Consider the following 13,720-nt stretch of genomic DNA (forward strand, 5'->3'; position numbering starts at 1 on the left):
TAATTGCATACTAGGTTTTTGACGTTCAATCATACACATTCATGGAGTTCAAAAAAATAAAAAAGTACTAACATATTGATCATCAAAAATACCTGTAATCAGAGGGGACAATTTAAATGGCCTATGCAACCGCACGAAGGAGTAACATGCAGCCACATAGTACACTCAGACACGCGAATTTTCCAAATTTCACGAAAAGCTCCTATTTATGTTAAAACTCTATCTTATAATATCTTTTGGCATATTTAGATTTTCATTCCGTGTTGGCTAGGGTTTATTGAATTTCCTATGAATAGGATCCATATTTTCATTGCAAAAACAATTAACTTTTGAGAGATATTATTGAGAGGCATAATTGCTTTCAATCTTTGTTCTTCATTGAACTAATTCCGAACTTATTAGGATTTATTTCTTGTCGCATTCAAACAATTTAGATGAAATTCTTGAATCTTGTGATCATGAGGTCAACATATTGTCAATGATTCTATTGGTTATTTGGTTCAATATTTTTGGATCAAACTATAAACATCGATTCTTGACTTTTTGGTGGTTAAATCTCATATGCCATTTTACCAAATTGACTTTACCAGAATTAGATTGGCAAATTTTGATTGGATGGCTGGAAAATATTTTTGGCCCAACTAACAATGAAATGCTACAAGTGTAAATCTAGCACAATTCTGGTAAAATCAATTTGGTAATGTAGCATAACTCATTTTTTTAATGTAAAATAAATGTGGAAGTCATTTTTACCTATGTTTTACAGATTGGCAATGTGAATTGGTTAGACATCCCAAGAAAAATAAGTCATGCTAAACCTTGACCGTGCTTTTTTTTTGTTATATGTTACCATAAGAAGTTTGTTCAATCCATTGTGTGGAACAACATAAAGTCTTGCATCATAAATAGATTGTAAAATGATGAACACTTGAATAGAAGAATAGTTAATATGTACAAATACCTTGAAGTGGTAAAGGAACAGCGACATCCCAATGACACACCCATGAACCCTTCACCATTTATTTACCTTTTTTTCTTGAAGCTCAATTTTTTCTCCTTTTAATTTGCCGAAGAACGTGATCTCCCAGTATTACAAAGAAACAGAGAACCTTATTTTCTATTTACATTTTGTTTTAGGTCTTTCATCCTTAAAATTCCCTGGATATTGATTTCCTTTCCCTGACAATTTGCAGCTTTACTTGATGCAACAAACTTGACCGAACCAGAATTTTATATCTAAGAATGCCTACTTTGTACGAAAGCAAAATTACGATACTTAAACCAAAAATCACAAATGACATTAAGATATTTTTAACTCAGAAACTCCTGACTGGCCGAAAATTATATCTGATTATGATGATGATGATGACGACTATGATGATAATGATGATTATCATAAAAGTGAACAATCTGAAAAAATAAAAAGGCTTCAAGTACAAGAATATTACGTACATCTATACCATGAATGCACAGGAAGAGGTACCGATATATTGTACCAGCCAGAAAGTAAACTCCAAAGAGGCACAAAATGCTGAAAATCAAATCAATCGGTATAAAGAGATCAAAAATTAGTTTGAAAAAAGAATGAAATTGTGTCAGAATTCAAATCCTTACATGATCATGAGGGTACCAAACCAGCCAAATCCTTTTCCATTAGTCGATATAATCTTGGCACAGCTTGTTGGATGCTTTAGATGTGTAGTCTGTCAGTGAGGATAAAAGAGAACCTGTTAACTTGAAAAAGTGAAAATAGTGCACCCATTCCCTAAGAATAAAAAGTCATTCAGCAATTCCAAAATTTCATCAATAACAAAATACAGTTACTTGACGAACAAGAACTATTAAGCAATACATTGTTTAATCTCTGTGAAGCAAATATCTCAATATACAAGACTTAAAAATACCAAGTTATCAGCATGTTTGGTGTTTGTGATGTAGAGAAGGCTAGTTACAGGGTATAAACACATCTACATAATAACAGATGTAAATGATAAATTGATAGTAATTCAACTTCTTCAATCTCAGATATTAAGAACCGCAGTTATAGAATAATCAGGCATCTCTATATGGAGCACACTGATACACAGACAATCCTTTTAATTCGTATTGAATAAGAATTGAATGCATCTATATTCTACATTTAGACATCACCTATAAATGTTATGTTTTAGACTATTTCTACTTACGTTAATTTAGATTAATTGGGCTTGTTGTCTTTGGGCTGGCCCAAGGCCGCTCTCTTTAGTTTTATTTTCATTTATATATGGCTTATATTGTAAGTTTGAGGATAGACGATGAATTGATGAATTGAATTGTGGTTTGCTACCAAAGTCTTCTTCCTCCATTGTCTTCTCTCTCTCCTCTCCGGTTTCTCCCCCTTTCTTCTTCTTCTTCTTTGGCTGTCTTCTTCTGCTGCATCCATTCTGCTTTTTCTGCTGGCATTACAATGCATGCAGTTTCGTAGTGATCGTTTTATCAATTTTAGTGTCAATACCTTAACCATGGATCCCTCTAGGGATGGCAATGAACCCACGAGCTCGTGGCTCGTGAAAGACGCGCCGAGCTCGTTGCTGAGGACGAGCTCGCGGGTCGAGCAGAGCCCACGAGCAGCTCGAGCTTGTGATTTTTTTTAATTTTTTTAATTTTATTTTGGTAAATTTGCACATTTTTTTGTAAATTTTCATATTTTTTGACGAGCCCACGAGCTCTGCTCGTGAGATTGAGCCCCCTGCTTGGCTCGGGCTATCATCGTCAACAAAGTAGTCAAAAATATTTTCGGCACGATCGTAGGGGTAGGAATAGTGATAGAGATAGGGTTCATGAGCGAGAACGAGGCTCTATGACTGTCACGATACTCATTCTCTCCCTCGTTATAAGAAGTGTTACTTTAGAAACATTAAATTAGATACCCGTACTTTCGATGATTGCTTAAATCCTAAAATTTTTACCTAGTGGAATACCCTTACACAAGGAATCGGCTAGTAACTGAGTACATTGCTCAACTTGAGGAATTTCGAATGAAATGCCATATCATTGAGGATGAGGCCCTGACTTTGAGTAGGTTCAGACAAGGTCGAAGAGATGATTTTAGGCGTGAGCTTTTCCTATGGGGAGTTACTACTCTTGATTCACGCTTACTCTTTAGGCCAGGATTATGAGTTGATTATTAGTACTCCATATGAAAAGCATGGTGACAATTGTGCATCCATTAAAATTCTTAAATTCCAAGGACTTATCACTTACAGTGCTTCAACGATAAGGACATTGGCCACCTCTCTTCCAAATGTCCTAGTCGAGCCCTAGTCATTGAAGCACGAAAGAATGTAATAGATGAGCCATTAGAAGATCTAGTCTATGAACCTAAATTTGAAGATTTTGATGACTTGGATGATAGTGAGGGCACCTCCTTAGGTGGTATCCAGACTCTTCCGAAGAAACTAGATGCTATATCCCTAATTCCCGACACCTCTCGATTACGTGTTGTATGTTGTACCTTACCCAACCTAAAGAGGCTAATGATTTCACTAGTCACTTTTGGAGAACCCTATCGCCTATGTTAAGCACTAAATTGAAATTATCCATTGTAGACCACCCTCATACCGATGGTCAAACTGAAGTTACTAACCAAAGTCTTGAAAATTTCTTAGTGTCTAGTCCAAGAAAATCTTAGGAATTGGGATTTGATCATCCCAATAGTTTAAATTACATATAAGAATTTTGTGAACCGATTTCTAGGCCTAAATCCCCACGAAGTTATTCGTGATTATAAGTATAGGAGGCCTTTAGACCTTATTCTCATGTCCCTACATGCTAGTGTATCAATGTCAACTGAGATATTTGTACATCATCTTCATGACTTGCATATTGATATCAATAAACTCGAAGCAAGTAATGCATCATATAAACTTCGAGCTGATTTGCATAAACAACATGTTGAATTTAACACCAAGGACTATTATATTGCAAGCCTATAGTGTTGGTCCTTTAGAAATTTTAAAGCATGTTGGTCCAAATACATATGTCATTGAATACATATGTCATTGACCTTTCATCACATTTTGGCCACCACTCTATTTTAACTATTAAGGATTTCGTTGGTTACAAATGCTACTTTAATCCCTTCGATGATCTTTTCTATCACCACCTGGGAGCTCCCACACTGAAACTTTTGCTACGCATACTCCAATACCACATGACACAGCACATAAATATAAAATTGATGTTATTTTAGATGAACCGATTGTGTTTACCAATGATGGAAAGATTGAGTGCTTTCTTGTTCGTTTTTGGTAGATCAACTTGAGTTTGACTGAACATGAAGTCCCAGAAAGAAACTCTGGCAGCACGATTCATGTGCACATGAAACCACTCTTAGCTCCGAATTCGGTGATGTGGGCAAAATGTCCCTTTTCCGATAGCCAGTATATATTCTTAAATCATCATATAAAAACTTCACGATTAGACATGAAATTGGAGATTGTATTATACTATTGTATTCAGCATGGAAAACGTTTCTCCATCAAATGTCTGACTTACGAAATTGCTATAGTAAAATGAAATATGAACAACTCATTGTGTACTCATAATGATGGCAAGAGCAGCAGCATATTTAACGGGTACTTTGCACATTATTGCCGGACAGAAAACTGCAAGTAACTTCAATCCTAAAAATAAGCCGACCATGCACCACATCCACACTTAAAAATTGCAATTTTGAATTTTTAGCAATACCAAACATAGATTTTATTTAAACCTATTACGTACATGTAACACAACCAGAAAGATTCTACGTGCAGGAGAGAGTTTACTCAGAAAAATGAGTTCCCATCTTGTTTTGATGAAGTTTGCTTAATTTAACGTGTTTTGACTTCAGCTGCTGGAATGATTAAATTGAAAATTTTACTTGCAGGTAAATCTTTCAAATTTCAGTAACATCTCTTTTTTTTTTAAACATAGTTGTCTTTGTTCGTCACAGGTGTTTCATCTGCAGCAGTAGTCCTCATCTCCGTAATATTGTTCACTTTCAACAGGAGGAAGTACGTGTTGAATTTGAAGGGAAAAAGGCGAAACCATAAGGACATTGAACTCATCCTGAAGAACAATGAGAATCTTAAACCAAGAAGATGCAACTATTCTGATATTAAGAAGATGACTGACACATTTTGTGACAACTTAGGGAAAGGTGGATTTGCTGGTGTGTACAAAGGAAAGTTACCCGATTTCCGTTTTATAGCAGTAAAGATTTTGAAAGAATCGAAAGGCAATGGAGAAGTATTTATCAATGAGGTTGCAAATATCAATAGAACTTCCCACGTCAATGTTGTCACCCTTTTGGGATTTTGCTTTGAGGGTTTGAAGAGCTCTCATTTATGAGTTCATGCCCAATGGATATCTTGAGAAGTTCATATGCAGCAATATCTTCGTAGCAACATGTCAATCAGGATGCGAAAAATTGTTTCAAATTGTTGGCATTGCCAAGGGAATAGAATACTTGCACCAAGGACGTAATACACGGATTTTGCACTTCAACATAAAACCTCGTAACATTCTTCCGGATGAAGACTTCAACCCTAAAATATCGAATTTTGGCTTGGCTAAACATAGCCCCTACAAGTCCAATATAGTGTCAATGCTAGGGGCTAGAGGAACAATAGGATATATTGCTCCAGAAATAGTTTATAGAAATGTTGGAGACATTTCTTACAAGTCATATGTCTACAGCCATGGTATGATGGTTTTGGAAATGGTTGGAGATAGGGACAGACCCAGAATCACAGTTCAGTGGGGGAAGACAGAAAATGGGCTAAAATAAATTGTGAAAGAAACTCAAAAAAAAATCTGAAAATTTAAATTTAAAAAGGTTCAATCGAAGGTTTTTGAAAATTTAGTGGGGGCAGCCGACCCCACTCGTCCCTCAGTGGGTCCGCCCCTAGTTGGAGAGATGAAAAATATTTTCCTCTTTAAGCACCTTGAACGGAATTTTAAACTTGATTTTAACTGAGTTGCAAACGAAGATGAACTTTCGAAGATAAGGAAAATGATAATTGTTAGCTTATGGTGCATACAAACTGATCCTTCAACTAGAACATCAATGAGGCAAGGTTACAGAAATGTTAGAAGGGAACATGGAATCTTTGCAAATCCCACCAAAATCCTACTCTTTACTGTCAAGAGCAGCAGAAAATCTTTCAACTTCTGAGTCGTCACTCAATCTCTCCTGGGTTCGTGAAGTTAAGCTACGAGACCATTAAAGCTTCCTGGAATCCCATGGTGTTTGGTGGCTCCTAGTTACCAAGCAATACATGCAGTTATCTTTGTTGTTTTTGCTATTGTAATTTTTAAGTTGGTAACACCTCTCCGTTCTCAATGTTTGTTAAAATTTCTTCTTGGAGATCAAGCTTGGCGTTTATGAGCTTAATGTTTGTTTTTTTGTCATATTGACCTTGATTACGGATATAATTCCAATTCCCAGGTACACCATGACTTTCAACACGAGTCTGTGGAAAATAAAGTTTCCCCCCGTGGAATTGCCTTTCAGAATATCCATAAGGTGTGCAACATTTGGCATTGTCTATTTATGGAGGAGTTGAAGCTTTTCTCTACAATTCAACCTTTTGACTTTTCTCCATGTTGCCTCTATTTGGTTTAGATTAAAATCAGGTTTTTAATAGATCTTGGTAAAAGCTAATGGAATGTGTATTTGAAAATTTGTGCATCCGTGTGGTTAAAATTAATTGCTCAATTTGACTCGAATTTTTTTAGCTGTATTAAATATGGATTTCATGTAAAAAGTGAAATGATTATACTTTTGATTATCCACACCATTTATATCATTTTATCCTTGTTGTGCGAATAGTTCAAAGGTTTTGGACCGTGAGTGACATGAACTAAATATTCGGTTAAAATCTGCGAAAAAATAGAAATTTGAGACCGTGACTGCAATTTTTGGACTGTGAATGACATAAACTAAAGATTTGGATAAAACCTACGAAAAACAGAAATTTGAGATCGTGACTGCAATTCTCCCTTACAATTAAAATGTTGCAAATAATTACTAGGGACCAAGTAAGATAGAAATCATATATCATGAACTTTATTTCTTTAATTTAACCCCAACATGCAAAAGAAACTGAGATTCAGAGAGAGGATTCACCCATAAAGCTAAGAAAAAAAGTAAAATGTTACACATGCTGTACCTGGGGAAGAAAAATAGGTAGGGGTTAGGGAATTAACTCAACAAAAGAATGTTTACAAATTGTAAAGCGCAGTCCAGCGTTGTTGGGTTGCAGAACCATGGCAGACACTGGGGGGGAGGAAGGGAGGGAGAGAGAGAGAGAGAGCTTTCATTAGCATGCAACAGTAGCTATTTTTAATTTTTCACAGAGAAAGAAGTTGATCGCGAAAAATCAACAATCATTTTCACAGACAAACTAGTACTATTGTTTGCTTGCATAAAATGTGGGAAGCTAAGAAAGGAAAAAATAGATGTCAAAAGCAGGTCTTCTACTGGGCTGTTTGAGGAGGAAGCCATGATGATTAGAGGCCTTACCCTACATGATTTCTCAAACAATGTAATTCTTTCAAGTCACTGAGAAGTAAAAGAGATATTCTTAATTTTTATTGCTGCATAGACAAAGTTGCTCAACACTTGTTCCAAACAATTATCACAATGATAAATGCAGTAGCATAATCAATGTTTTATTGCTAGCCAGCTACTTCGCTTGTAATTAAATCTATAGTATTAACAATGTCAAACTTTCTTCTATGCAAATCATCTTAGTGACCTTTTAATTTTTCATTGCTGATGTAGAATCATCTAACTTTTTCACTCCACAAACAAGAATTACTAACTCTTTCAATACATTCCGTTACTATTTAATTGAAATTCAGAGATCAAATGATTGTGGATTGAAGCAAAAAAGTAAAATCAGATATAATGAGAAATTTCCATTATGAAATCCAATTAAAGGAATGCTAAGGTATTTTCACCTTGAGTACATGTACATCATCTTAAGTTCATTTCCAAGAAACACATGAAAATATACATAGTGCTTAATAAATATTTACATAATATGTTACACAGACATCTAGTCAAGTCAAGCATAAAACTTTTTTCAAATTTGTCATCATGGGAATTTAGTGACAGTTAATTGTAAAGATGATTCCGATTGTGCTGGGTAATGATTATTTCACAACAGTTCCATACCAAATTATGAATGCATGCTGAAATTTTTTATGTCTTAGAACAAGGAGTTCATAGTTGCAAGTATCTGGATCAATGGATCAATGAATTGCCTACTCACCATGGCAAATATCTTTGCAGGATAGAAAAGAATTTCTAGTAAACTCTATTAAGGATTCAAAATGATCGACAGTTTGAAGAAGCTCATCTAAGATTGTTATTATCACCAAATGATTTCCTAAACAACCTATTTTTTTCAAGTTACTGAAAGTAGAGGAGGCATCATTAACTTCTGTTGCTGCATAGACAGAGCTGACAACTAAACCTATCCAGTCCATTTTCTTGTTTTTGTTGTAAATAATTCTAAAAATAGTAGACAGAAGATATTGATAAATAAATAATTTAAATCCATAAAAACGGAAATCTAATGTCTCTAAAACATCTATTGTTTGGTGACATCAAAATCAACTTATCAACCATGCATTGTGATAACCACAAATTTGAAGGACAGGAGGAGAATTCATCTCACCGTGTCCTTGCATTTATCAATGATAACCTCGTCTTATCCTATTTGGCAGGTTCCTTTGAGTTATCAGAATCTGAGTCACTAGCATTATAAACTGTAACAGGAGTGAAAGAAGAGCAATTAAGAAGCAACAAATGGAACTACTACTGTTAGCAGAGACTGAGAAACAGAAAGGTTGAGACCTGGATGCTTATCTCCAACTTTGCTTACCGAAGATCTGCTTTTGAAGCCCTGTTAATCCAAGCTCTTCCCTATACCCAAACCCAAAAATCAAACTACTACAAAAACTCCAGTATTTACAATAGCAAGATCTCAATATTCCAATGACTTGCATTGTTTATGAACTTATCAAGGCAGCAAGAAAGTGATAAAGAATGAGTGTCCTCATATTTTCTCAGAAAATTACACGAATAATCAACTTTCTTAGCAAAATCATTTGATTAAATCAATTAAGACAAATACTTCTAATTAAATCATTGCCAATTCTCATATATATAATTACTTTCACCATTTACTCCTCTTTTTTATCTCATTCAAAACCTACACAGGAAATCTTATATAAAACCCAAAAAAGATCATAACATAAACAAGTAATAAACATATATTACATACAGGATATGTGTTGTGCAATATAAAAGAAGAGTTTTGACCTAGCCAGGGAATGAATTGGGGTAAAGAATCAAATGCACCTTCTGGGTATCTTTGGGGACACCATATCCACTACAATACATCTGGCCCACGAGCACCTGCATGGCTGTGTCACCAGCCTTGGCCTCTTTAAGGGTATCCTGAAACCACCTCTTGACACAGTCCGCCACCACCTCCGCCAGCGGCAGCCGCCGCTGCTCTTAATTCTCCGCCTCCATCTTTAAATTCTTCTTGTTTAACCTCAGCTGCTCAGGCGAGTCTGGTCTGAGCCCAGTGGGCTCAGGGGAGTGGATCGGGCGGGCCTTCAAGACTGGTCTGAGCTTGGATTGGCAGCGAGGCCTGTTGTTGGATGTGACAACTCGGGCAAGTTGTTGGAGTAGGTGTGGAGTTGGGAGAGATTTTCCCATAAAATTACGTGAGATTGAGAATGATCATGCTTTTGATTTTTACGCAAAAGGCTTTCCTTTCCTTAAAAAAAAAAAAAAAAAAAAAGTTTGAAACCCAACCTTGAGTGTCCCACCGTCCTACTACTAGAGTTTTGTGAGGAAGATAAATCGCGGGATGTGCCCCCAACGACCAGGGAACAAGAGCTGCATGTACACTGCGCCTATAAAAAATTCAATTCCATGTTTCAGGAATCGAATCCCCGCACTGCGACTGTCAGCAAGGCGTGAGATAACATCACTCATATCCTTTACACTACTGGACTATGCTCGTTTGGGAGCAAGTGAGGGTACGTGGACTAGGGATCGAGCGGCTATTCTATTGTACAAGTTGATTGAATAAAAATTCTACTTCCAATAAAAATTTCTTATTTCTTATGGAGTTTAAAATTAGATTTTTAATGTATTTTAATAAAAATTAATAAAATATGTAATTAAAATTAATTATCGACTTTAATTTAAATTAAAATCTTGATTTTAATCAATAACAAATATGGACTAAAAATATTGACTACTCAAGTCGAGCTACACTTTAGTTGTACGGGCAGCTTGCATCGAGGCAAGCATGAGCGGCTCGTTCCACCTCTCAGTTGGTGTTGTTATTGTCAATTTTTCTGTTTATTTCCCAAGTAATGGATTAGGTTCTGTCTCATAGCCAATAATACACAATATGGTTACTATCACAGATTGCATAAGGTTAAATACATAATTAAATTATGGAAAGGATACATAATTACAAAGGTTTAGATATGTACTTTCAAACATACATACTTGTTAAAAAGTTTCAAAAATTAGGTGGTCACATTTGTTATCACCTAATAATAGGTCAATGTCACAATAATACACAATATGGTTACTATCACAAATTGCATAAGGTCATAGTCCTAAAAACACAAATTGTGAGTCATAATTATAAATTTAGTAGCAACCACACATTTTTTTAGATCATATATTATTTATTGATCACAAACTAACTATATTATTGATCATATATTATTTATTAAATTAATTATTTATCGGTCACAATTACCAAAGTAATCATTTACAAACGCTCCACCCCACTCCACCATTAGAAGCACCAACTGAAAACCATAGCACCTCACCTCCATCGGCACCACAATCACCACGAACAAAAATCACGCCATTAAGCAAATCAAAGGAGGAAGAAACCATCTCAAAACCCTAAAATTATTGGCATTACGTGTTCGCGAAATTATTTCTTTCGATTTTAAACTACCGCAAGTGTACGGTTCGATAACAAGTAATAAAGTGGATTAAATGAGTTCGAATATCGTCCCACAGAGATGATTAGTTCAATTTTACCTATTGTTGCCTTAACCGAAATAATAGAAATTCTTGATATTTTCGGTAACTAAATTATGATTTAATAACTTACTTATAAATATAAAGCCTAAATTAACTAGATTAAATGCGTGATTATAACTAAATGCAAGTTTTATAAAAATATGATAATGAAATGCGTACTAGAATCCCGAATCCCCCTTATATCCATTCCCTTTAATTCGAATTTTATAAAATTGACAACACGATTCAATTATAAAGACCAATATTCCTAATTTGCTTAACAATCTCTCTCGAGTAGAATTAAACCTATTTTCACATGCGATCCGACTATATTTCTATGACGGATGCGAACATATAAAAATGCATTAAAGATTTATGAATACTTAAAGATCACGTAAAGTATAGCGGTATATTTCTATCCCCTATCGAACTTTACGACAATTAGCATAATGTCTAACTTATTTTCTATCTCTCGAGGGTAAAACAAGCCACAAAGCTCATACAACTATTGCGCACATAATTGTAGAGAAAATAAAATACATGCCAATCATTCAATAATTAAAAACATGTTTTAACGTCAAATTAATAAAATTCAAGATTAAGGGTTCATAATATAAGTTTCATCACAAATCCTAGCACATGAAAATCTAGCCTAACATAATAGGAAATAAAGAGAAAAAATAATTAAAATCAAAGAAGAACATCATGAAATTGATTCTTGAAGTAAAATCTTGAATCTTGAAGTGGATTGCCTTGTTTTTGCCTTGTTTTTCCTCTCCAAATCCTCCAAAATTGTGTATAATCCCCTTCAATTATGTAAAAGTGGCGTCCCATCATTCTGGTCGAGTTTTAGTTTATATAGAATCCTAAAAATCTCCTCTCCATAAGAGTTTCGGCGAAATAAGGAAACTGCAGAATCGGCCCTGAATCTTGTTCTATGCGACCGCATAGTACATTTCTATGCTGTCGCATAGAGTAAAAAAAATTTGAGAAAAAAATTATCGGGAGGCTTCTATGCGACCGCATAGATTTTATACTATGCGACTGCATAGTTATACCATTCTTTCCGTTGGATAGTTTTTAATATTTTGGTCATAACTTTCTTTTCTGATCTCCGATTTAAGTGATTCAAAGTGCATAGGAAAGAAAACTCAAAGATCTACTTTTAATAGAAATAGGCTTCATCAAATTCTGATGTTTACTATATCAAAAATGGATCTCAAGTAGAGACTAAAAATCACGAGCATAGCTTTTTCATAGCTTTTTCGCCTGAAAGTTGATACTTGATAATACTTCAATCATATTTCACCTCTTGACTCCTTTTCTCATCTAATTGACCTCTAACACTCTTGAGTCTTCATTCCATTTCCCGTCTCATCTATGGATTATTTGCAACTTGGTCCCCGAACTATCACTTTGCTCTATTTTAGTCTTTTTTCGACTCTTTTCTTCTGAATTTCACTTTGTTTATCGGTGTTCCCTACAATTCATAAATATAACGAGATTAAGTCACAATTCAATCATTTTGCTCATTATTAACTCATGTTTGTGACCTAAATAAGTGTGCAAAAACACACTTATCACTACGCATAGCGGTGAGCAACATCCAAACCCTGAAATCACAATGACGATAATAATCGGTGGTGGTGATCGGAGAAGCAATGGGAGAATGATGAAGGTGAGAAGTTTTGTGACCTTTTATTTTGATAGAAAATGAATTAAGGTTAAGGAGTGGAGTGCGTGGGGTGAGAGGATATACCTAATTTTTGAAAGAATAATATTAAATTTGATTTTTGAAATTATAAATTAAAATGTAGTGATAGGTGTAATTTTCACTACAGCGAGAATTTTTATGAAAACCTTTCATTTGCGTCTCTTCGATGGAAGTTTGATCTTTCAAGTCTCGCGTGTCTACCATTTCACCACTAATGCATCTTGAAAGTGAATTCTATTCCATGAATGATAGGCTAAAATAGCTATGTGATATTCCTCCAAAAAAAAAAATTATTTAAGAATAAAGTTATTAATCAACAAAGAAAAATGAAAATTCTTAAAAGATGAGATCAATTCCGATTAATTTTCATAACATGCTTTCAATAATTACACTTCTTAAGAATGTTAGTTTCAATAATAAAATTCTAATAATTTTTTATTTATTTAACTCCTTTTCTTTGTTTGCACTGTCCATTTTGTTTATTGTGCTATTCAAGCTTGCTCTCATCTTTTTGTGTTTTTATATAGAAAAATTATGAGAAAATTGCAGCCGAAGTACCAAACATTTCGTTTATTAGCAGACATTGCCGAAATATTTAGTTTGTGCCACCCACAGTCTCAAACCTTTCAAAAATATGCATCGGGGTCCAAATGGATGAAACCGTCTATTTGACCGTTAATTGACCAAGAAAAGTAAATGTTGACCTATTTTGACTAAATTGGAAAGGATAAAATGGTAACTTGATAATTACCATATTAAATAAATTGAAAAAAATCAAAAAATAAAGAAAAAATCAAAAAATAAAAAATCTAAGAAAAAAATTTAAAAAAAGGGTTGTCTTCTTCAACCACCCCACCCCATCCCGAACCACCGTCCCGAAAATGAACCTGTTATCCAAACCA

The 13,720-nt window shown here is 34.6% G+C and overlaps 2 pseudogenes; one reads left to right on the top strand and one right to left on the bottom strand.

Moving 5' to 3' along the window:
* Positions 1-909: 909 nt before the first annotated feature.
* On the bottom strand, positions 910-9,556 carry LOC111403042 (annotated as a pseudogene).
* On the top strand, positions 2,502-7,188 carry LOC111404345 (annotated as a pseudogene).
* Positions 9,557-13,720: the final 4,164 nt, after the last annotated feature.

The sequence above is a fragment of the Olea europaea genome, chromosome 11, assembly GCF_002742605.1.
Source record: "Olea europaea var. sylvestris chromosome 11, O_europaea_v1, whole genome shotgun sequence".
Taxonomy (NCBI): domain Eukaryota; kingdom Viridiplantae; phylum Streptophyta; class Magnoliopsida; order Lamiales; family Oleaceae; genus Olea; species Olea europaea.